The 25676-nt window shown below is 39.0% G+C and overlaps 1 long non-coding RNA gene across 2 annotated transcripts; it reads right to left on the reverse strand.

Moving 5' to 3' along the window:
* Positions 1–3826: 3826 nt before the first annotated feature.
* On the reverse strand, positions 3827–10804 carry LOC122047809. Of its 2 annotated transcripts, none has more exons than XR_006130666.1 (4): positions 10729–10804; positions 5563–5900; positions 5365–5491; positions 3827–4164 (listed from the first exon to the last, which is right to left on the reverse strand). It is a non-coding gene; the product is annotated as an uncharacterized LOC122047809 (long non-coding RNA). The 2 variants fall into 2 exon arrangements; XR_006130667.1 differs by lacking the exon at positions 10729–10804 and adding an exon at positions 10011–10046.
* Positions 10805–25676: the final 14872 nt, after the last annotated feature.

Raw genomic sequence — 25676 nt, forward strand, 5'->3', positions numbered from 1 at the left:
GCAAAAGTCCTAGCTACGGTTAGGCAAGATGAAAACCTAAAGAGAGGGGGGGGCGGGGTAACCTTAGGTCCTAGGGGGTGGTAACCCTAGGTGAAGGAAAAATCCTAAAGGGGGGGGTAACCTTATGTCCTAGGGGGTGGTAACCCTAGGTGAAGGAAAAATCCTAAAGGGGGGGGGGGGGTAACCTTAGGTCCTAGGGGGTGATAACCCTAGGTGACGGAAAACCCTAAGAGGTGACAACCATAGGTCCTAGGGGGTGATAACCCTAGGTGGTGGAAAATCCTAAGGGGCGGCAACCTTAGGTCTAGGTGGAGAAAAACCCTAGGGGGTGGTAACCCTAGGCGAAAAGTCCAGTCGGTCTGGAGGATCGGACTGGCATCAGGTAATCTCTCCTGAGGGGAGTAGGTGAGGACGCGTTCCCCGCAGAGGGAATAGTAGGCGTCGGATCGACCTAAGGTTTCCGGTCGGAAATCCGAAGTCAGACCTGGACAGTCTGATGACTGTCAATCACTTGATTTACTATATTTTATATGTGCTAACTTTGTCTTGCAGGGTATGTGTGTGTTTGGTGAACTAACATGCTTTGCAGGGACAAATGAGCAAGGCAAGCCTCGGATGAACAGTGTCCGAGGCGCCTCTATGGAGCTTGGAGGCGCCTCAGGTGCAGAATGTCAGCTGGTCGCGAAGCAGTGCTGGAGGCACCTCGGATGGAGCTGGAGGCACCTTGGACCAAGGCTTGGAGGCGCCTTGGAGTGGCTTGAAGGCGCCTTCAAGCTGATAAAGTACGACGAGTTCAACAGTGATCCACGCGGGTGACTCGGAGGCCTGGAGGGGTCTTGGATGGTCTTGGAAGTGCCTCCAACAGGCTTTAAAAGGAGGCTTCGAGCAGCAGGTTGAACATTATTAAGTCAAAAGTTATATTCCTTCGTGTGCTGCTCAAGAAACGACTCGACGAAACTACGACAAGTCCCCGACGACCCGAAGCTACGAAGATTTCTACTTTAGTGTTGTCGGAATAAATTTTTCTAAGTACTTTTTATTGTAATTTCATATTGTACTGAATATTTGAGATTATAGTTGTTGCCCATCGAAAGCGATCAAAGATCGCGGGCCTTGAAGTAGGAGTCGCCCTAGGCTCCGAACCAAGTAAATATCTTGGTGTCTTTTGTGTATTGTTCTTTTTCCACTGCTACTTCTCGATTATTTTGTGATTACGAAACGAGTGAAAACTACGAATACTATTTACCCCCACCACCTAGCACTTTTGATCTAACACAACGTACATATGAAGTTCTTGTAATTTATTCGTTGTGATTACAGAGGCTTCGTTGAACCCGGCACTTGTAGTAGTAGTTTTCATGTAATTTGGATTTTTAGAAAACATGCCAATCTTTAATATTTGGGCAGAAGTGCTTTACTGATTAATCTTTTTAGGCTTAGATGCCAATCAAGCTGGACACCTTACCCAGTTTGACATGGTCCAATCCTAAATGGGCTGAGCTGTGCCTAGCAAGGACGCTTATGGGCTTATGTTAGGCATGTGCCTTGTACCCCACATTCCATACTCTGTCATGCCCATGGTAATAAAAAATGAATATGTTCATCCTAACGTTCATGTTAATCTGTCTCAGGATCAATATAGATGAGATAAATCATGGATGACTACTAATCTTTGCTGTACCAAATATGGACCATGACTTGCCTGCTACAAACCATATAAAATTTTCTATATTATCCCTTTTACCCCAAACCATGACTTAGCTAGGTGAGTTATGTAAGTTGGCTATTCCTTGTATGGGCTCTATATGTTGTGGCCTAGCCATATTCACACAGGGAAGTATGAAGGTTAACTTGAGATCATCCCACTATGCTAGCCGCTTTAGGAATCTACTTGATCCTTAGGAGGAACAAGGTAGGAACTCATCATCTATGCTTTGAAACAGTGGCAAAATTTTGATTGGACAACACTGATCCAAAAGTTTAAGCTGATAAGGAAAAGGTCAACTGGGTTTATAGATTAATGTTTATAATTCTGTATTTGAAGTCAGGATTTTGTCTGATTGTTCTGCATTATTGACCTCATAGAATTTTTTGTATTTCTCAGGTTCTTGATAATTACATAGATATCCTCATAAACAACCAAATACACCTAGTTGAGAAGAGCAAGCTCATCAATGCTCTTGTTGGGCTTGCGCACTGCCTATCTTTGATAGCTAACAAGGATCAACGTGATGATAGATCGGACATTCAGGTAGTATCTCTACTGTCTATTTTTTTTTTTAAGTGGTTAACTGCATTTTCTCTTTGGAATTATCATTTTGTTAGAATTATTCATTCTATTAATTTAATATATATAATTAATATATTTCTTATTTAAAAATACTGAAACTATATCGACACAGATCGATACGATACCGAAACTATATTATTTCAATCTGAGATCGAAACCTGAGTACGAATAAAGATTTTAAACTTTGATGTCAACATTGTTTTCCTTTTCCTTTATTCTACCATATCAATGTCATTAACATGAAGTTGACAATGAGAGTGAAATCAACTAAAGCAGTGAGATGAAAGGTATTTTATCAATTTCATTTTATAGAGTAATTTTACAAGAATCATTTATATTATTCTACTTTTGAACATAATTGCGTAGGTTCTACCTTGAAACTACCTCAGCATCAACAAATCAAACAACATGCACACTATATTTGTTTTGAAATAGAAGATTTGTTTTAAAAGAATTATTAGCGGTAGCTTAAGTGAAGCAAGGACAAAAAACACCATTAATAAGCTATAGTTATCAGATCCTAGCATTTGATGAACAATGAGTCTAAAATACCACTACAAAAATACTGTTACTTAGGAACAAATTTTGTAACAAATTTTAGAAAAAAAAATCGTTGAAAATTGGATTTGGAATGAAAATTGCGACAAAAAAAAATCGTCACAAATATGTCGTCGCAAAAATTTGTGACAAAAAATTATAATTTCGTTGGAAATTTTGCAACGAAAATAATATTCGTTGCAAAATTCGTTAGAAATTTTGCAACAAAATCAAAATTCGTTGGAAATTTTGCAACAAAAATAAATATTTGTTGGAAATGTCTGCAGAAAAAATCTCCGACAAACCCCAAATTTGTCGTAAATTAGCAATGAAAAAACGTATTCGTTGCAAACAGATTTGCGACGAATAATTATTTGTTAGAAAAGTTACAAAATACAATTTTACCAACGAAAATATAAATTTGTTGGCAATTTCCAACGAAAATGCATTTTCACTAGAAATTTCCAACGAATCCATATTTTCGTTGGAAATTTCCAACGAAATACATATTCGTTGGAAATTTCCAACAAAATTCATATTCGTTGGAAATTTCCAACGAATCCATAATTTCATTGGAAATATCCAACGAATCTGTATTTTCGTTGGAAATTGCCAACGAATTTATATTTTCGTTGGAAATTGCCAACGAATTTATATTTCGTTGGAAACTTCCAACAAAAATATGGATTCGTTGGAAATTTCCAACGAAAATGCATTTTTCATTGTAGTATTCCGATAAATACGATATTTCCAACGAATCCAATTTCATTGCAAAATTCATCCCAAAATTTAAAAAAAAAACATCCAAACCCATCTTATTTCAATATTTTTTCCTATTACAATTTATTTTCAAACAGATTCAACATATATATAATACACCACTAAACACAATAACACAAATATAAACCAAAAATTAACTAACATACTAGTGTACAACAAAATAAATACAAACATCAATAATATAAACCCAAACACATACATCATTAAAACATATTCATATACAACCTAAACTAAGAGCATAAAACTAACAATACAACACACATCATCATCCAACAATACAAACTACAACAATATACAATTACAACTAACACCCTAAACCAAACACTACAATAAAGCTACAAGAAACATGTCATAGTATCCAAATTCCAATATCATATAAAAACATGAAAAAGGTAGAGTAGAAGATAATCTTATGGAGATCTTTCTCAATCCAAATCCTTCTTCTACCTACATCAAATAAACAAACAAAAAGAAAATCTTATAAACCAACACAAAAATAAATAGGTAAAGACTTACATATTTTTACGTCAATACCACCATCTTTTCACTTACCAACCCTGTTTGGAACAAAAAAAATTAATACGGATCAAAATACAAAAATTAAGAATTTATAAAATTGATAAAATAAAAGAAGTCAAAAATTCTAATTACAAACACTCATGCATCATCATCAACATCATCGACGGCATCATCATCATCGTCGTTAGCATTATCACCAATACCAGGAGGAATATAGCTTGGACCCGATCTAAATTGTTGAAATTGTTGCAAAAGAAAGACTTATTATTTGCGCATTTCAACCATATCTAGATCTCTTTGTGAATTTTATTTTTAAATTTCTAAAATTTGCTGATCCCTTTGAGATATTATGCCTTTCAAATTGTCAATCTCTTCAGTTAAGCTATGAATTTGTGTCGTTATTGCAGGTGGGGTAGAAGAAGATAAAGATCTTCGAGGAACATTATGGATTCTACTCATAGAACCCATACCTATTATCCTTCCCCCTTTGACTCCCCCACTGGCCTCCAACTATAAATCTAAATTATTAGTAACAGACGCTCAGATCCGTCAATATTATCGCCATCACCTGAACTTCTCTGTGATAATGATAGCTCATCATATCTCTCCTATGAAAAATTAAAACCTAGAGCAAATAGATAAGTAATAAAATCTAAGTTAAAATTAAGATTAAAGATTAAATTAAACGTTAATTATTCTAGCTCTATCTCCACTCCAAGTCTTCTCTTTTTTTAGTTTTGTCTTTTTTTTTTTAAAAGTGTGGACGAAAGTGTCTATAAAATCGGGCTCTTTTCCCAAATCTTTAGACTAAAAATAATACGATTAGAAATAATATAATAACATTAAATATATTAAAAATCTAATTATAGAGTTGAAATTTTACCAATCTACGTGAATGCTCCTCGATATTTATAGATCCTCCTGCATATATTGCACGTGAGTCTCCAGAATTATAAACTTGATTTATTTTATTCTGCAAACTCCTTTCTTTACACTCATCAGTTTGCCAAAAATTAAAGATCTTAACCCAATTGTTCGACGTGATAAAGGCAGGTTTTTTTCCACTACTTTTGGCATGGTTTAATACATGATGAATGTGATCATCACATTTCTTTTTGAAAATTCTTTTAATTTCCATCTCAAAATAGAGGTCCCAACTAAATAATCGCTGAAATAAAAAAAAACAATAGACTATACATTAACGTAATTGTTTTATATATAAAATAAATTAGTTTTACCTTAAACTCGCACCACCATAGTTCATTTATGGGCGTTGGAGTACTTGAGTATGACATTGAGTCTCCTCTCCAAAAGTTATTCACAATTTGATTAATCTTGCGAACAACAGTTACTGAATTTTCAAATCTATCATAAAATTACAATAAACAACATTAAATAATTAAGATAGTTAAAAATGTAATAATTTTAATACTTACGAGTCTCCAAGAGGGACTATATGCAATCAAGTGTCGGTAATATCAACGGCTGAGTATCTGGCAGGTATCGACAACTCAAGTGGGGAAGGTGAATGGCCATGTGAAGGTCTTGTCGGTGACTGGCCATGTGAAGGTCTTGCCGGCAACTGGCCACGTGAAGGTCCTGCCGGGGACGACCCACGTGAGGGTCCTGGCGACGACTGGCCATGTGAAGGTCCTCCCTGCGACTGGTCATGTGAAGGTCCTGCCTGAGGTGAGGGCGTAGGTACCATCCTGTCAGATGGTGAATCAGTCTGACCAATGCTTGAACGGTGTCGTCTATGGCGTGCCCGTCGAAACTGCCAACGAAAAATCAAAATTAGAATAAAAGAAATAAAAACTTGATGCTTGCTGAAGAAATATGAAAAACTTATAATATCCATAATAAAAAACTCAGAGAGCGAGAATCTTCAGTGATAATGTCTCACCTCTAATGACCTATAGAAAAAAATAGCACACATATAACATATATAAATTTAACAATGAGATATTATATAGACAACTAATTGAACTATAAATTTTATAAACTTACAGATTAAAATTAAATAGAAAAAAAACTTATCGTACATGTTAAAAATCAAAGTTGTTGTTGTCCTCCTCCTCCTCCTCCTCCTCCTCATCATCATCATCATCATCAACCTTATGAAATTCACTGGCATCTACATTTATCACTACTCCGCTGGGATCTCTTAATGTTGGAATAATATATTCCTCGATCTGAAATGTATTTACAACCTCCTCTTGTTGATATGCAATGTCTTCCCAATGTTCCTCTATTTTTTTTCCGTGCTTTAGTTTTACAAACAGCCCACCAGTCAATTTTATCACGTTTCAAGCTAGGATATGAAGCATAGAACACTTGAATCGCTTGTTGTGCCAAAACAAAAGGTTCATATCTCTTATATAATCTTTTATGATTTATTTCAACCAAATTATAACGTGGATGCACCTTCATCCCTCTGATAGGGTCAAACCAACGACACATAAATAAGATAACTCACATTTCTGGACCAGGGTATTCTATCTCTATAATTTCATCCAGTAGACCATAAAAATCATTGCTTACACCTCCATCATTGGATGACTAAACACGTACCCCACTATTCATTGTAGTCTTCCCTTTTCCTTATTCTTGAGTATGAAAATTATATCCATTTATGAAATATGTTGGCCAAGTGCTTACCATTGCTTTTGGACCCCAAGACAGATCACAGATGAAATAACATTTGATGTTCGAGGTGATCTTGATTATCATAAACCTAAACTCAAATGAATATGTTCTTCATTTAAAAGTTAAAATGTACTATACCAATATAGTAAATCAGAATACAAGGTAAAAATTACTTATATATGATTTGAACCAAGGTGTAAATTCTTGATCGTAGAAACGATCAAACTCTAGTGTTGGCATATCAGAATAAAAGTTTTGAAAAATCCTATCATAAAAAATTAAATTATAACACCAAAAATTTACGACAAAAGAAATAAATAGGAAAGATATACTAACTCGAAATATGGTGATACTTCTAGACAATTAAGTAAAACATATGTCTGGGTTGCTCGCCATTCTTGATTAGTTAAATATCTTTGCTTACATTGTCCACTTGGTCGACCAAGATAATTTAAAATTGAGAATATGCTCGTATTGGGATCAATAGGACCTTCATCATTTCTTCCAGGTCTCCGTCTTTTAGTCTGAATGTGAGGCTCAAAATATTACGATGCAAAAGTTGTTACTTCCTCCACAATGTATGCATTAACAATAGAGACTTCAACATGTGCCTTATTTTTTACTTTTTTCTTCAAATAATATAAAAATCTGATTGAAATATAACAATTTGTATTAGATTAACATATATAAAAAAGTTATAAATTTACAACGCATTAATAACGAAGTATATAAGATAAAACAAAATATACCTTTCAAATGGATACATCCATTGAAAATGGACTGGTCCTCCAACTTTGGTCTCGTATGACAAGTGAACCAAAAGATGTTCCATTGAATCAAAAAATGAAGGTGGAAAGATTCTTTCTAAATTACACAAAATAATTGGAATGTCTCTCTCTAACTTCTCCATCTGTGAATATCTCAAAATTGTTGAGCAAATATCATGAAGGAAAATGCTTAACTCTGTAATTGTATCCCATACAAAATTTGGTAAGAGTTCCTTAAAAGCAATTGGAATAAGTCTTTCCATAAATATATGACAATCGTGACTTTTCAAACCAATCAATTTGAATTCCTTCATATCGACACATCTCCCAAGATTAGAGACATACCCATCAAGAAATCTCAATGATTTCAACCATTCAAAAACAACACGTCTTTGTTCTTTATTCAATGTATAAATTGCCTTTGGCTTTGATCCCCTACTACTTTCATCCACATCAAGAGTGGGTCGTTTACAAATTAGTCGCATATATTTTCTTGCATTCAAATTATCTTTTGTTTTTCCGGCGATATCCATCACTATATTTATGAGATTATCAAAAATATTTTTCTCAATTTGCATTACATCCAGATTATGATGAATTAAATTTCTATACCAATAAGGTAAATCCCAAAATATACTCCGTTTAGTTCATTTATGAGTGCTTCCATATTCATATGTTGTACCATGTGGTTCTTCAATAACAGATGGAAAGTGAAGCACTCTATACCAAATATCTTGACCTGTCAATCTTAATGGCGGAGGTGTTCTTTCAATTCTATTCCTAGTGAACTCATCTTTATTCCTTCTGAAATTATGATTTAATGGTAAAAATTATCTATGACAATCAAAATAACTCAGATTTTCCCCATATTTCAATCTGATCGACTTTGATCTCTCCATACATATTGGACAACCTAAGATTCTTGTAGTACTCCACCCAGATAGCATACCATAAGCTGAAAAGTCATTAATGGTCCAAAGAAGAGCAACCTTCATAACAAACATCTGATTAGTATGAACGTCATATGTAGGAAACCCTTCATCCCATAGTTGGTTTAGCTCTGCAATCAGTGGTTGCATATTAACTTCTTTGGATTTTGCGAGTCAGGCACAATTAATGTTAAAAACATATACGGTGTTTTCATGCACATCCCAGGCGGAAGATTATATGGAGTTAATATAACTGACCAACAAGAATACTGTCTTTCTGATTTACTAAATGGAGCAAAACTGTCAGCACAAAGACCTAACCTAATGTTTCGAGTCTCCTTCGCAAATTCAGGATATGTTCTATCAAAATTTTTCCATGTCTCTGCATCTGATGGATGACACATTAACCCCTCCTCTGTTCGATGATTTGCATGCTAAGTCATGTGTTCAGCAGTGGTCTTTAATGCATAAAGCCTTTGTAACCTAGGAGTTAATGGCAAATAAAATAACTAACTGTATGATTTACGTCGTTGTTGACTCCTTCTAGTGCTCTTGTACCTATCTTGATTACAGAATCTACAAACATTTGCATCTGCATCATCTCCCCAATATAGCATACAACTGTCTCTGCAAACATTAATTTCCACCGGAAGACCTAATTCTTTCGTAAGTTTTTTCATACTGTAAAAATCATTAGGCAGTATATTATCACGGGGCAATGCCTCCTCAAAAGCCTGAACAAACTTATTGAAATTATTTTCCGACACATTAGACTCTGCCTTGATATTTAACAGTCTTGCGGTGAATGATAATTTAGTATGATTGTCACAATCAACTCATAATGGTTCATCTGTAGCACTCAACACTTCCTAAAATTTAAGATATGTTTCATTATTCAAAATTTCATTGACACCTGGTACTTGTACCTCTTCTAATGGTGATGCATATGTTGTAAACATTTGCTCAACTGTTGGAGGGAAGCTAGAACTGGCACCATGTGGTTCAGGAATTAAATTCGGACCCGCTGCATCAAATATCATTCTCTGATATGGATTTAATTGATTATAATAACTTTGATCCCTAGAGACTTATATGTTGTGTCCATAATAATCCTCATCGGATATGAATGGTTCACCATGACATGCCCAATTATAGTAATTCAGAGTAAAACCAAATCTACAAAGATACTTTGAAACTTTATTACATGGTAAAAATTTACCATTATGACACTTTTTGCATGGACATCGTATCTGATACCATCCATATACTCAACATTACTAGATGCAAAATTTAAAAACTATCTCAACCCAATGATAAACTCATCAGTTAAACCCCCACGGTCAGGTAAATTTTTATTATACATTCAACTTCTTTCATTCTGCATGTTGCCTGTTTCAAATAAATTATAGTAATAAAAACTCCTAGAACATAAATACTAATGGTCAATATTACTTAGTTCATATACAACTGCAAATAACATATAATAGAGGAAAATTAAAAACATACAATCATTATTAAAATATCATGTGTAAATAAATATACCTAACAAAGGTAAATAAAATCGAACGTCTCTCCTAGCCACGTCAAATCCAAACTTGCACAAACAAAAATATCAAATTTACAGTAAAATAAAAAAGTCTACAAATTATCAAATATAATCTTGGCCCCAACGGCAAGGCACTGACCCCCGGACAGCTATGCCGCTGTAAGGCACAGACACCCCACGACCAACCAAGGTTAAGAACAACTAGCCAACATCAAACAATGACCTGCCGATTTATAAACAGAGGTCACCCAATGCTGGCAGCGGCCAACCTATGCTGCCAGCGGCCAGCATTAGTCGCTAGTGGTCAGCCTACGCCGTTAGCGGGATCACCAACGCCAAACAGCAGCTAGGCGAGGCCACCAGTAGCCATCCTATGCCGACAGTAGCTAGGTGAGGCTGCTAGTGGCCAACCTCGGCGTCAGTGGCCAACCTTGGCGCCGGGGAGAGCGGCCAGGCGGCGGCGAGAGCGGCCAGGCGGCGGCGAGAGCGGCCAGGCGGCGGCGAGAGCGGCCAGGCGACGACGCTAGGGCCAGGCGCCACCGCGAGCGGCCAGGCGCCGCTGCGAGCACGAGAAACCATGAGCAGACGTGAGCGCGCGGCCAAGCGCTGCCGCTCGCGGCCACTCGCTGCCAGGCGCGGCCGCGAGCATCCAGGCGACGCTGCGAGATCGACGGAAAAAGAAGGACATGAGATCGACGGAGAGAGGCAGCTTACCGGTCAAGAGATGGGCGGAAAAATCGCCGCAGCCGCCGTCTTGCAAGCAAGGAGAAAAATTAGGTCAAGAGGTGAGGAGAAACAGCAGGACCGACGAGGCGGATCGGATCCGGGCGCGCGCCGCTCATGTCGCCAGCGCCCAGGCGATGGTCAGCCAGACCAGCGCCGAGAGCAGCGCGGCGAGCGCCAGCCGCAGGCCGATCCCGCTCTGGAACAGCGATCGCCGCGCCGCGTGTCTCGTGGCCACTCGCTGCCAGGCGCGGCCGCGAGCGTCCAGGCGACGCTGCGAGATCAACGGAAAAAGAAGGACATGAGATCAACGGAGAGAGGCAGCTTACCGGTCAAGAGATGGGCGGAAAAATCGCCGCAGCCGCCGTCTTGCAAGCAAGGAGAAAAATTAGGTCAAGAGGTGAGGAGAAGAGATCGGGCCAGGTCGAGATATTATTAGGGTTCTTCCAACGAATTTCCAACAAAATAATTATTCGTTGGATATTTCCAACAACTCTCAAATTTGTTGGAAATTTCCAATGAATCAGCAAATTCGTTGGAAATTTGCAACGAATTTGTAGATTCGTTGGAAATTTCCAACAAATTTAATTTGTTGGAAAATTTACAATTTCCTAAATTCGCGGTTGATGGATCTAGAGATCTCGGAATCGGATGAAACAAATTTCTATATGCTCCTCTATTTATCCTGATTTTAAATATGCCCTCAAATATTTCTTTTACTTGATATATTTTTCTCTGTAATTTTTCAAATGTCAATGTGTCCGAAAAATCTACGAGCGCATACAATCTGATTTCGATCGTCTCGTTTGGAGCACCCCAATATTATTTTGTCAATCTTATAAGTTCAACTATATCAATTTGATTTTAAATTTTAACACTTTCAAAGAACACTAAAATTCATCTAATTGACCTAGATGTGGAAAAAAATCATCCTATCTCAAAAAAAAAAAAAATTGAACTCATCTATAAAATTAGGAGACCAAGAGGAGCACATAGGAACTTGTTTTATTTGATTCTGAGATCTCTAGGTTGGTCAAACGGGTTTTTAAGACATTGCACACTTTGCAACAAATCTGAAATTCGTTGGAAATTTCCAACAAATTGGCAGATTCGTTGGAATTGTTTCCAACGAATATGCCAATTCGTTGGAAATTTCCAACGAATATCAAATTCGTTGGAAACTTTATATTTTCCTAAAATCACGGTTGACCGACCTAGAGACCTCAGAATTGGATGAAACCAGTTCCTATGTGCTCCTCTATTTATCCTGATTTTATATATGTTCTCAAATATTTTTTTTTATTTCATATATTTTTTTCTTTGTTTTTTCAATCCCCAATATGTTAGAAAAATTAAATTCGGGTTTAAAAATTCACAAATCAAAATAAATTAGCTCCAAAATTATTTTTAATTCATGGATATAATCACGAGAACCTTACAAACGTAAACAAACTAATTTCACCTCATTCTGAGCACTCGAACATTATTTTGTAAATCTAACAAGTTCAACTATATTTCAAGTTGATTTAAAACTCTAACACTTTCATGCAAAATTCAAATTCATCCACTTTAGCTAGATGTTAAAAATTCATCTTATGTCAAAAAAATTATTTGAGCTCATTTATAGAATCAGGAGACCAAGAGGAGTATATAGGAACTTGTTTTATCCGATTTCGATGTCTCTAGGTCAGTCAAATGGATTTTTAAGACATTGCATACTTTGTAACGAATCTGGAATTCGTTGGAAATTTCCAACGAATTTCAGATTCGTTGGAAACTCTACATTTTCCTAAATCACGGTTGACCGACCTAGAGACCTCGGAATTGGATGAAACCAGTTCCTATGTGCTCCTTATTTATCCTGATTTTATATATCTCCTCAAATATTTTTTTACCTCATATATTTTTCCTTTATTTTTTCAATCCCCATTGTGTTAGGAAAATTAAATTCAGGTTTTAAAATTCACAGATAAAAATAAATTAGCTCCAAAATTATTTTTAATTCATGGATATAATCACGAGAATCTTACGAATGCAAACAAACTAATTTTGCCTCGTTCTGACCACTTGAACATTATTTTGTAAATCTAACAAGTTCAACTATACTTCAATTTGATTTAAAACTCTAACACTTCCATGCTAATGATTCAAATTCATCCAATTGACCTAGATGTTAAAAATTCATCTTATTTCAAAAAAATATTTGAGCTCATCTATAGAATCAGGAGACCAAGAGGAGCGCATAGGAACTTGTTTCATCCGATTCTGAGGTCTCTAGGTCGGTCAAACGGATTTTTAAGACATTGCATACTTTGTAACGAATCTGAAAGTCGTTGGAGATTTCCAACGAATCTGCCAATTCGTTGGAAATTTCCAACTAATATTAGATTCGTTGGAAACTCTACATTTTTCTAAAATCATTAATATCCTTCACTTCCTAAAGGTAGTTTTATTTTTATATTTCGACTCTCAATTAAGTAAACGGTTTGTATACCAGTGCTTCATTCTTTTTTGTATTTCCCTGAATCCTAAGTCGTAACTAAAAATACAGAGAGAGATTGCTTCGCTTGATTGCATGGTAAATGAAAAATAAAAGCAAATAGATACTTGTGTAGAGTCATCTATCATATGAATTAGAGATGATTAACTAGAAATCCGAGATTCAAAACCACGCTACATTAATTTGTATTCTTTGTTTAAAAGAATGGAAACTTTTATTAGAACCCCAAGCAGTAGAATCACGAGTATTGTATGTGTTGCCCCTTCGAATGGGTCTAGTGGCTAGCGCATGAGGTATTCTCACCATGAGGTCTGGGGTTCAAATCTTGGTAAAGTCGAGGTAAATACCTCCCTTATGTGTTATTCACTATTCCAAAGACTAGTAGCCGCTCGTGATTTACCTCCTCCATGTTGACCTTGGGACGGGTTGGCGGGGGCATTGGGGGCGAGCGTATTCGCCTTTTGCCACCACGAGTATTGTATGTGTTGTCAAATAAGATTTAAATTAGATATTATTGTATTTTTATATATGTGTCTAAATAAGGGACTTAGAAAAATACATAGATATCAAAGATGATAGCAGTTGTGAGTGTGAAGGATGATATCGGGAATGAGCCAAGAGATTCAGTGCATTCGAGGTATGAAAAATTATGGAAGAGTACTTCAATGAAGTGAGAAGGACACACAAGGAATGAACTGGAAGAGCTCGGTGCATCAGAGAGATGAGAAGTAAAAAAAACGTGTGCTCAAGGTGATCAGAATTGAATGTGGGTGAGCTCAGTTTCGAGCGACCGAAGAATCACCTAAGTGACCAAAGAAGATAGGATCAGTGAATGTCAAGTACAAAAAATGATCATGTTCTAGGCGATCGAATGTATTTTAGGCTAGCTATCGGAAGCCGTTATTGAGTCATCATGAACCGTTGTTGAAATGGATCAGAATGACAATTGTCTGTAGTTTCCAAGCGTCGAAGTTCACTAAGTCATAAAAGCTTAGAGCCACTTCAAGAAACTCCAATGGACCAGAGGCTTTCCAATCAACCTTAATGTGTCACGTTTGCATAACGGTTAGATTAAGATGAATGTTATAAATATGATTGAATCTTAAAAATGAAAAGACAACACATTCAAATACTTTTGTTTTTAGTTTATTGCTTTTGTACTCAATCATTGTAAGAGGCTTCTTCGCCTCAAGTAAGTTTCCAAATAGAAGAACATAGTGTACATTTGTGCTTAGTGTTGAGGATACAATCAAAATTTTATATTAGAAAGACATAGAAAAGATCATAGGATTAAAAAAATAAAGATATTTTCATTTGTATGAGGCATTTTAGGTAGAGCCCCAAAATAAAATCAAGAGTGTTTAGGATCAAAGTGGACAATATCATACTATTATAGAAATGTATGAATCCTTTTGGACACAACAAATGGTATTAGAGCCAGATTCTAATCCTGGGACCTGTGGGTTATGATCTTGAATGAAGTTGTAGGAAGGTCCGGAGCAAATCAGAATGATCGAATGCTTATAGAGAGGCCCGAAGCAGATTAGGATAATCGGATGCTTGTAGGGAGGTCTGAAGCAGGACAAAAGTGATGGGATGCTTACGAGGAAGGTTGGAGTAGATCAAAGTAATCAGATGTTTTCGGGGAGACCAAAAGCAGGTCTAGAGTGACCGGATGATTGTGGGGAGGTTTGAACCAAGAGAATAATGGTGGTCTTTCGTTTGAAAGGAGAATTGTTGGGGATACAATCAAAGTCTCAAATTAGAAAGACATAGAAAAGAACATGGATTTAAAAAGATGAAGATATCTTCATTGGTACGAGACCTTTTAGGTAGAGCCCAAAAATAAAACTATGAAGGATTAGACCTAAAATGAACAATATCATACTATTGTAAAAATATATGAATCTTTTTGGACATAATACATAGTTTTTGGAATAACAACTCGAGGGTTGTAAACCAAATAAATCATCGGTCTCTGTCTTTTAGATGTTTCATTTAATTAAATAATATATGTGTCATTACTAAGTCGATAGAAAGAGAAAATGGAATTTTAATTTGATTATTACTATTCACCCCTCTTCAGTCTCCTCTAGCTATTCGAACTACTTCCACATTAATATCACCCAACACGTTGTAATAGAGCCGGAGAGCCTAGAAAGGCTAATCACCAACTAGGCAACTAGATTGAAAGGAATGGCGAGTACAAGCATTTATCCACTAAAGTCCGAGGGCGAGTTCACCGTATGAAAGAAAAATATAGAGATTATTTTTTAAAATCGATTTTGAAATAATGATGTATATAAAGTATGCGTAAGTACCCCGTAGTAGTTTTGATATGAGCAACCAAGTTAAGTTAGGTTCTATTTATCTTTGATGCCTTGTGTCTAAATGTGTAGGAACTTAGTAGCATAAGAAGTCGAGCGAAAGACGTAACTAGCGAGAAAGATGACATGGGAAAGGAGCCGACATGCTCAGTGCATCCGAGGGACAAGGTGCTATGAAAGAGTACATCGGCGAACAAGAAGGACGTGTGTGATGTTTGATGGACAAGAAGCCAGAGAGGAAGCCTGCTCGAGGAGAAGGTCGGAGTTCGGTTCGGATGAGCTCACTCCGGTTGACCAGAGCATCACTAACGTGAAGAAGATCAACAAAGAAGTTGATCTACCTCAGGGAAGGCACCTTTAATGGTTTGGAAGGCGCCTTCCAGCTTGTTGGAGGTGCCTTCTATAGCCGTTAACCGAAGATAAAACTTAGCATAATGAAGGTGTCTTGGACTCACTTGAAGGCAGCTTCAAGCTACGAATAATAGAGTTTTCCATGGGCTATAAAAACACCCCTTGAGTTAGGAATTATTCAACAACTAAGCTACAAGTCTTGTATTCACTTCCTAGTCTTTCATATAAGCTGTCAATGTCTATAAGAGGCTACTCCACCTTTAACAAAAGAGTCTTTCTAGTGGAGCACTTTTCAAAGTCTTGGATTAACAATTACTTAAGTTGTAGCCAAGTAATTCCTTGCCTCTTATTAATTTTAGTTGTTCAGTTTTCTTTTACTTAATTTAATTGTGCTTAAAAATCAAGTCAAAAATTGATAAAGAGTTGAATTTTATTTTGTAGGCAATTCCCCCCCCCCCCCCCCCCCCCCCTCGTGCTGGCCGCACGGGACCAATAGTATGATTTTAAAGTGCCTAACAATGAAGACGGAGATGAACTCAAGGAGCATAAATAAACCAAAAAGGAATGAGAAGAGTTCAATGTATAGTAGGAACTTAATTCGATTGTCTCCTACAACTCTATCAAAGAATTTTAAGAAAAATATTCCAAGTGTTTCATGAAGGTACTTCGAAGGTGAAGTTGGTCAAATGAGATTTGTTAAGAAATCAACTCAACAACCTTATATTAGAAAGAAAGAAAATATTACATAGCTACATGCGAAGATAAAAGAGATCCTTACCAGCCTCAACAACCTTAGAAAAATAGTTCCAAATCGAGACATCCTCACATATGCTTTCAATTCCTTCTTGAGAACTTAAAAATGAGTATTGATAGTAGACTCCTACTATATTTTAAAGAATTTCAAAGTAACTAGTTAGAAGAATTTTGTTGAACCATGGAATTATATGAGTATAGGTGAAGTTTAAAAGAAATAAGAGTATCGAACTGCAATATTGCTCTACAAGCAATGAAGAACAAGTTAGATTTGGAGTCATCAATCAATGGTGATGAACAAGCCTAATTGGTAAGAAAGATGAAAAGGTATTTTATGGCTAACAATTTTGAGGAGGCAAGCATCAAAGTTGCTAAAACAAAAGCCAAAAAGGAAGGAGAAGTGCTTCAACTGTGATAAGGAGGGTCACATCAAGAACAACTACCCCAAGTTCATTAAAAAGACAAAACAGAATGGGAAAGATAAGGTGAAGCTCAAAGAAAGAATCCTAAAAACAACATGGAATGACACCTCATCTTCAAAGATTTAGAAATGGAGTAGGTAGCTAGTCTTGCACTGATGTCAAGTACTCATCAAGAAGAATAGTCAAAAGGCACATCATCAAAAGAAAGCAATGGGTAGCTTCATCATATGAATTCAAAAAAGTATGTGAGGTATATAATCTACCCTCAGATAAATTGTATGATACAATTAAAATACTTTCTAGATCATTATGCAGGTTAGAAATAAATACATGGAATTAAAAAAAATATTAAATATGAACTAAAAAATTCATGCTCTAAAGAAGAATTTGAAAAAAAAAAAAATTGGATAAAAATGCAATATTCAAGGAACAAATAGAAATTCTTAATTTAGCATTAATTTTTTTTATGGGTTTAAATAAGGGGAAGTTGTTTTTAAATCCCCAATGACAATTCCAACTCCCTCATCGGTCCCTATGTCAGATAAAATATGTTCCCATTTCTTGACAAACATATTCATTTGTTTAAACTCCCTAATAGATAGGAATTTACCCCATTGCTCTCATTTTTAATTAAACCCTTTATACATTTTCCCTCCTGGTTCTCAATATTAGCTTCTACCCTAAACCAATGGCAATCATGCCCATCAAATGGAATCAACAACCAAAATTAGAGAGGTGACCAGACCCTTGAAGTGAAGCATCACCTTACTTTGTTCAAACCAAGGGAAAAACCAGTGAACAAGAGAAAACAAATGAATCTACTTGAGTTGTTGGACTTGAGTTGAACTTCTAATTTGAACTGGCTAAGTTAAAGAACTTAGGTTAGTCTCCTCCTTAAGAATTGTTACCTCCTTTTAGAGTGACTTGACCCGGATGTTAGATTTGGCCAATTTCTTTAATAGATATGAAACTAACTTTTTTAGATCATCTACTTGAGTACCAGCGAATAGAGAATTTACAGTGGGGTTAGGCCATTTGGAAACGAATACGGATCCGTGGCTTCGCTTGGACTCGGTTTCCAATTCGCTCTCGATATCAGGCTCGGACTCGATTTCGGCAACGTACGCTTGTACCGCTAGAGCAAGGAAGCTTGCTTGCTCGTGTTCTTCTTCGTTAGACTCTTTCGATGATTTGGACCACGTTGCCTTGAAGGCTTTCCTTGTTTCGTGCTTCTTCTTCTTCTTTAGTGTTTTCCGAACTAATTTGATTAGTTCGGTGGTGATTTCGTCTTCGTCGTCATCTGAGTTAGGTTCTTCTTCGTACTCGGGTTCAGTTCTGTGCTTTGCTTTTGCTTCCTGGGTTCTGCTCATACATGCAATCAAGACAATACCTTTCTCGACCCTTGTAGTATTAGTCTGCTCATGTAACTCAAATTCAAAAAATAGTTCATCTAATCTAATTAACGACAAATCCTTAGATATTTTATAGGTATCCACCATTGATGCCCATAATGTATTCCTCGGAAAAGCGTTTAGTGCGTACTCTATTACATCGCGGTTCTCCACCTTCTGTCTGATCGCATGGAGTCTAATCAGTAGATCTTGTATGCGAGTATGAAGCTGGCTCGTTGACTCACCTTCCTGTATTTTTATATTATATAATTTATTTAAAATTACGTCTCATTTGCTTACCTTGGTATCGAAAGTACCCTCGTGCAACTCGATCAATTTTTCCCACAACTCCTTTGCACTGTTAAAGGGACCACCCCGGTTCATCTCTTCTTTGCTTAGGCCACATTGGAGAGTGCAGGTTGCTTTTGCATTGACTTCAATCTTCTTGTGGCTTGGTGCGTCCCATTTATAGTAGGGTTCGGGTGGGAAATGTGAATCCAGTCTGGATTATTATCCATATTTCCACCTGAGTGTTCAGATGGTACTCCATTCGGCCCTTTCAGTAGCCGAAGTCTTCGCCGGAGGAGAGAGGCGGATGAGTTGTGCTATAGCCTTCTTGATGGGCCATTGAAATAGAATCTCGCACACAAGAAAAAAAATACGAATGTTCCAAGACTTGATCTTGGATTAGTAGTGCAGGAGAAAAATAAAACTAGCAATTCACTAATTAAAAAAAAATAAAATATCAATAAAAATATTTTTAAAAAATACTATTACAAATTTTTGAAAATACAATATTTCACTAATACCGACCAATGGTGAAACTATAAAAATAAAATTTTCAAAAATAGTTTTGGAGGGAAAAAATGACGAAAAAGCGATGAATAAGAATGCTCGAACGGTAGTTGTACCGATTCAGAGCGACCTCGTTCTGATACCAATTGTAGGATCGAAAGCGCTAGAGGGAGGGGGGGTGAATAGCACTCGTAGCTAATTCATTCGTTAGAGTAAAACATGTAGCGAAAAAAATAAAACAATACTCGAACACCGAGAGTTTTACTTGGTTCGGAGCCTGTGGCGACTCTTACTCCAAGGCTCACATTCATTGAGTGTTTACTTTGGGCAATCACTATCAATTCGAAATATTACAATTCTAAGTACAGTTAAATAAATGCAGTAAAATATACCACGACTAAAATCAATAAACTTGAAGCTTCTAGTCGTCGGAGTCGAATTACAGCTTTGTTGGATCGTTCTTTGAGCAGCACACGGAAGAAGGGTTGCGATTTTTTGTTATCTCTAAGCTGCTGCTCAAACTAGGCTTAAGTAGCATGTTGAGGGCCCCTCCGACCGCATGGAGGGTGCCTCCAACCCATCGAGTCAGCTGCATTGATAAGCTCCTGCATCTTCGCTGCTTATCCACCTGAGGGCGCCTCCAAGCTCCATGGAGGGCGCCCTCCAAGCAGCGTCCAGGGCGCCTCCAAGCTCCATGGAGGGCGCCCTCGCGCCTTGCTGCAAGGTTGTCGACCAAGTCACCCGAGGCACCTCCAAGCTCTATGGAGGGCACCTCGGGACTATTCATCCGAGGCTTTTCTTGTGCAATTTCCGTCCTACAAGGCATGTTAGTCTATAAACAAAGTATACTTTGCAAAACAAAGTTAGTACAACAAAATAAAATAAATAGAAACTTATTTTGACAGTCTCTGGACTGTCCGATTCTAACTTTGGATTTCACTTCCGAAAACTCTAGGTAGAACCGACGTCTACTATTCCCTCACCGAAGAACACATCCACACCTACTCCACTCAGGAGAGTTTACCTGTTTACCAGATTGATCCTCCAGACCAACTGGACTTTCTGCCTAGGGTTACCACCCCTAGAGTTTTCCTCAGCTTAGGGTTACCGCCCCCTAGAACCTAGGGTTACCACCCCCTAGGATTTTCCATAGCCTAGAGTTACCACCCCCTAGGACCTAAGGTTATCGCCCCTTAGGTTTTCATCACCTAAGGTTACCATCCCTTAGGACCTAAGGCTATCGTCCCTTAGGGTTTCCACCACCTAGGGTTACCACCCCTAGGACCTAAGGTTACCACCCCTTAGGGTTTCCATCACCTAGGGTTACCACCCCCTTAGGGAAGGAAAGAAGGATAGGTCACACCAAATGTCTAGTCAGTTGGACTTGCTACCTCCTTCGACTAGACTTGAGGTGAAAACTTGTGATGTGGTGACAAAGAAGGGTCCTACCAATGGGTCAAAGTAGAAGAAAAGCAGTGGATGTGGAGGTCAAAGTCAGAGCAATCAAAGGCCTAGGCCTAGGAAGCATACCAATTAAGCCAAGAGGCGGCATCGCCTGTTCGGCCAGGCGTGACCACCCAGACAGCCCAAGGTATGCCCAAACTACTGCTCTAGGATGGCCCGTGATGAAGGTTAATGGCTAAATAGCAATTCTCCCGGACCACTACCCCTGGGCGGGAGGCGTGCCCGATTGGACAAAGGGCAGCCCTTCAATGATTGTACAACCGAACGAAAAGCAGGACAATAATACCGCATATTACGCCCGGACGAAGACTATCCAGCCGAATAGCGGTTGATCAGCCGCATGTGGACTTACTGAATATCTTATTATATCCTTTTGAGAGTTTGTGTCACTAACAACAGAGCATGTCCAGTAGGTAAATTGTACTTTGGAAACTTCTAAGTTGTCACATCTGAGAGTTGCATGATTGTTTAAAAAGGTAGATCCGCTACCTTAGCGGCCCCCCTAGTGCCGGTCCCACGGATATGGAGGGAGGTTCATGCAGGTACACAGGCCATAGGCGCATGACGGGGTAAACCCCAGGTCGTCAGTTCCTGAGAATCGACCCCTGGCTATTACGCCAGAGATACCATGCGCCCACCGTCTGCGCTACGCCCTGGGGGCAAGTTGCATGATTGTTTAAGGAATGATGTCAGAGACACTTTTTGTGTCACGCCCCGGAGGAGTCCCTGTCCGAAAAAATTTCGGTAGCATCTCCCCTGTACGACGGACAATCTGAAACTTTACTACATCACCATATACCTCAGCCACATGCGGCTGGAATAAATAACAATAATAAACAAACCACAACATATAGACATCCACGCAGTTTAATAAGCAATGATAATATGACTCAAAATCCACCCTACTCAACTGCACCCATAAAACACAAATCCGATGATCAAATCAACTTACCTCTTCTGCCGTCTAGGCAGACATATGTAGTAAAACAAATCCAAATCCAAACCCATTGATAAGTAAAAACAAATCCATTCACAAGATCCAAGTATCAAAACGTAACCAGTCCAAACATAGTCTAGTACATAAAACCAAAGTATAATGATCCGGTGGTAAGGCCCCGGGGCCCTCATAAGGGAAAGGTCAACGACACGTGGAGGTCAATAGTCAAAGGGGGGTCAACCCCATGGGCTCGACGAGCGGGCGGGACAGGCCGATCATTAGGCAATGACCTTCATCCGAGAGAACAACCATCTGGCCGTGAGCCCAGATTTCCAATGAAGGAAAGAAGATCATATGGTCGAGCGGATAGTCCGCTCGGCCGCGGTATACGGCAAGAGTAAAGGCCGAGCAGTCTGCCTGCTCGGCCAGGGTGTCAGGCTATGAGAGCCGAGCAGGTGACGACCTTGAACCTTCTCGGACGGACGACCAACTGCGCCATACCAAAGGCGAATATTCTGGCCGAGCGGCTTGATGGTCGATCCGGGAAGAGGAAGTCAAAGAGTATGGGACAGTGGGGACGTCATCTTAGTAACCCCTGTTGCTGACAACAGGCATGTTCGAAGACCAGGCCATACTCAGTATCGTACGACAAAAGGTTCTGCTGTCCCATCAAGGAGACGCTCATACTGTAGCAGTATGGCGTCAGACATGCTCTTCTGACACGCCCATGCTGCGGTATGGTGTATGACACGTGTACACCTCGGTTTGTGTGCATCAAGCTCCCATAACTCTATCAGAGCCCTTAGACTTCACCGGAGGTATGAGATCTCTGATCCTAGAAGCCACCTTCTTATTTTTCGTCTGCCTGACTTGAGCGTTGGAGGGTCGTCGCCGGGAACCCCTTCCCGGCCCGACTTACTTGCAGGTTCGCCGGAGGTCCGTACAACCGGGCGAATATCCACGTCAACAGTTCGAAGAGCGCCACGTGCCCAGCGTCCGTTGATTCAGCGTTCGGACAGGATCATATAAATAAACATCCTCATGGCTACAGGGGACTAGCAACTGGAACCCTCTCCTGACAGCATCATCCTGAAAATAGTAAATATCCACGGGGTGAGTCAACTCCTCAGTGGGTAACAACTGATATACATAATAAGAAAATAACATCTAGCACTAATCATGTGTACAGTCTCTTGACGTAATAAAGGTAAATGCAAACAGAAATAAACAGGAGAATACTATACTAATCAAGACCTGGTACAAGGATAAACAGTCCGAGAGGTATAGAAATCCTGTATGCATGTCAAGCATGGTCATCCAACCAAAATGCAGCAAATAAATGCAGCAAACACAATCACAAGAAATAAATGCAACAATGCGTATGATGCCAATGATGCGTCCTGGTCACCCCTGACGCCAGTCAACCATCTCACACACAATAGTGAGACAGAGTGGGTATAGCTGTGACAACCGTGCACTCTGTCGTCACTGCTCCTGATGAGTGACCGAGTGGACGGGATGCTGTCGGAGTACACCTATCCTCCTACCCCAAATCATAAATGGGGGAGCGCAATGCTCTCAACTCCCGGTACACGATGACGGGGAGGAATCTCTGCCGGCTACCACGCTGCGTCACACTACCCATGAGCGGACCAACGAAGTCAAACAAAGTCCCTGCTGCAACACACTCTGCCTGTATCGACCACTAACCCATGAGTGGTGGTGTGTGCAGATCCATGTAACTGACGATGTGCTCAACAATAATGGAGCGGACTATCGCACAGCATGCAATCATGCAAATGGTGCATGATACTAACCATGGAAATATCTTGAGCTAATCCCTATATATATAGAAGGTGCACCTTAGGTCAATGAATCAAATCAAAGATACACAGATAAGACAAGGTATAAAACCTAGGTCCTGAACATGGTGAAGCATGGTATATCACTACCCCCTATAAGCATGTATAAGCAGGTAAGGAATAACATGAGATGCAAAACAAGTATCAACCAAGCATGTAACAAGTATCGAGTAGTGACTAACCGAAACAGATAAGAAACATAATTATTGTAATTTGTTAAATTCACTACTATGCATATCGAACGACATAAAGTCAAAAGTACCCGCCTCCAATCAAAAAGTCCAAATCTGGTAATCGAGATACTCGTCTCGCGTCAAAGTCCTGTGGTAAATCGTACAGTTTAGCTAATTTAATTATAAACAAATTCCTAATCCACCGATCATCTAGGGTTAGCTTCATTAACCCTTATTAACACATAAACAACTAATCACCCATTAAACAAGCTATACAGATTAGCAACCTCAATATCCAAAAATGAATCAATCCTTTGCTCACAATTAACACTTCAAACTTAAACACTGGAATCTATCTCATATAGCTAACATAACAGTGGATATAATTTGGCATAAATTTACTTTTATACAAACCTTACCCTAGTCCAAAACCGTAGCAAGCTGATTGAGGTGGCAACATCGATTGGAGCAACACTATGTCACTGCCTTCCAAACAACAATCCAGAATCAACACTACAAATGAATCAACTGCCCAACTCTAATACCATATTTAAATCACTTACCTTAATCTTGTGACCACAGCCTCCTCTCTGTCGGAACAGGGTGATCAGAGTCGTGGCTCGCCTGTGAACGATGCTGGCCTCACGAAAACGATAGTGGCACCAACCGATCAGGACTGTGGGACCTTCCTAATGAAATCACTGATGATTGCTCACCTCACTGCTGTCTTGTTTGGATCCGGCAGCATGAAGAAACCTAGGGCATGGCGTGGAGAAGGAGAGTCGGCTGACTGTGAACCTAAAATAGGGCACGGAATTGGACGGCTCGGCACTGGGGCAAAGGGTGTTGCGGTGCTGCTCGGGTCAAGAGTCGGCGGCGGCGTCGACACACAAGGGTGACAGTGGATCGGCGATGGCAGATTCGTCGCCGGCGCTTGGGGAAAGAGGAAGAAGAAGACGTCGAGTGCGGCTCAAGAGGAAGTGAGGAAGAGGGCTAAGGTGTGTGGCTCGGGAGGAAGTGACGAATAAAAGGGAAGGAGAAGAAAACTGCCGCGGCCGGCGGTTAGGGCAAAGAAGGTGATGGCTCGACGCGAGAAGAGGGAGATCGCGTGAGGGGCTCGGGCACGCGAGCACGCGGGGGAAGAAGCACAGGGAAAAGAAATAAAGAAAAGGGAAATAGGAAAAAAATTAAGAAAATAAAACTTTTCCTCATTAAAATGGGGCAGCCTAAACAGGCTTTTCCGGGCCCCGTTTCCATCCCCGCTATCTCGTCTGTACGAGCTCCGAAAAATTCCTAAAAAATTTCTAAAAATTTCAGAAAATTCCCTTACTAATATTCGTCTATTTTCGGTATTTTACATTTTGACTTGTCTTTTCCTAGGACTCTTAAGAAAACGTATCTACACTTTGAGATGCATACACGAACACTAAAATGACGCTATAAAAGGGGTTCCCATCTATAGGCAGAGGTATGTGCAACTTTGTTTACTATCCACTTTAGCTACAGTTCTTCATTTTTTCTATATCATTGGAGACTGATTTGAGCTTCGGATGGCCAACATCAAGAACCCTTTCTCGGTCCGGTACTGATGCTTTTGTGCTACAGGATAGCAAAGAGTCTTCGTCGCGTCAAACTTTCAGCCACATCCCTAACTTGTCATCTTCCTTGCTTTCGAACAGGTATGTGTGTGTGTGTGTATATATATATATATATACGATTTCGCTCACCTGCGGTTTGGTGCGGCTATGATGAGCTGGACGCGCCACGTAAGCAAAAAAAAATATAAAAGGAAAAATCACTACCGCAGCCGCGATCTCTCCGCTTCTCCCCGCGGTTGCAGCTGATCTTCACGAGGTCGGCGAAGAAGACGAGAAGAGAGATGATGCCGCGTTTTTTTTTTTGGCTTTGACGTGGAATGTCAAATCATCTCTACCGCACCAAACCGCAAGAATTACACCGCAGGA

This window comes from Zingiber officinale, chromosome 2B (assembly GCF_018446385.1).
Source record: "Zingiber officinale cultivar Zhangliang chromosome 2B, Zo_v1.1, whole genome shotgun sequence".
Classification (NCBI taxonomy): Eukaryota; Viridiplantae; Streptophyta; class Magnoliopsida; order Zingiberales; family Zingiberaceae; genus Zingiber; species Zingiber officinale.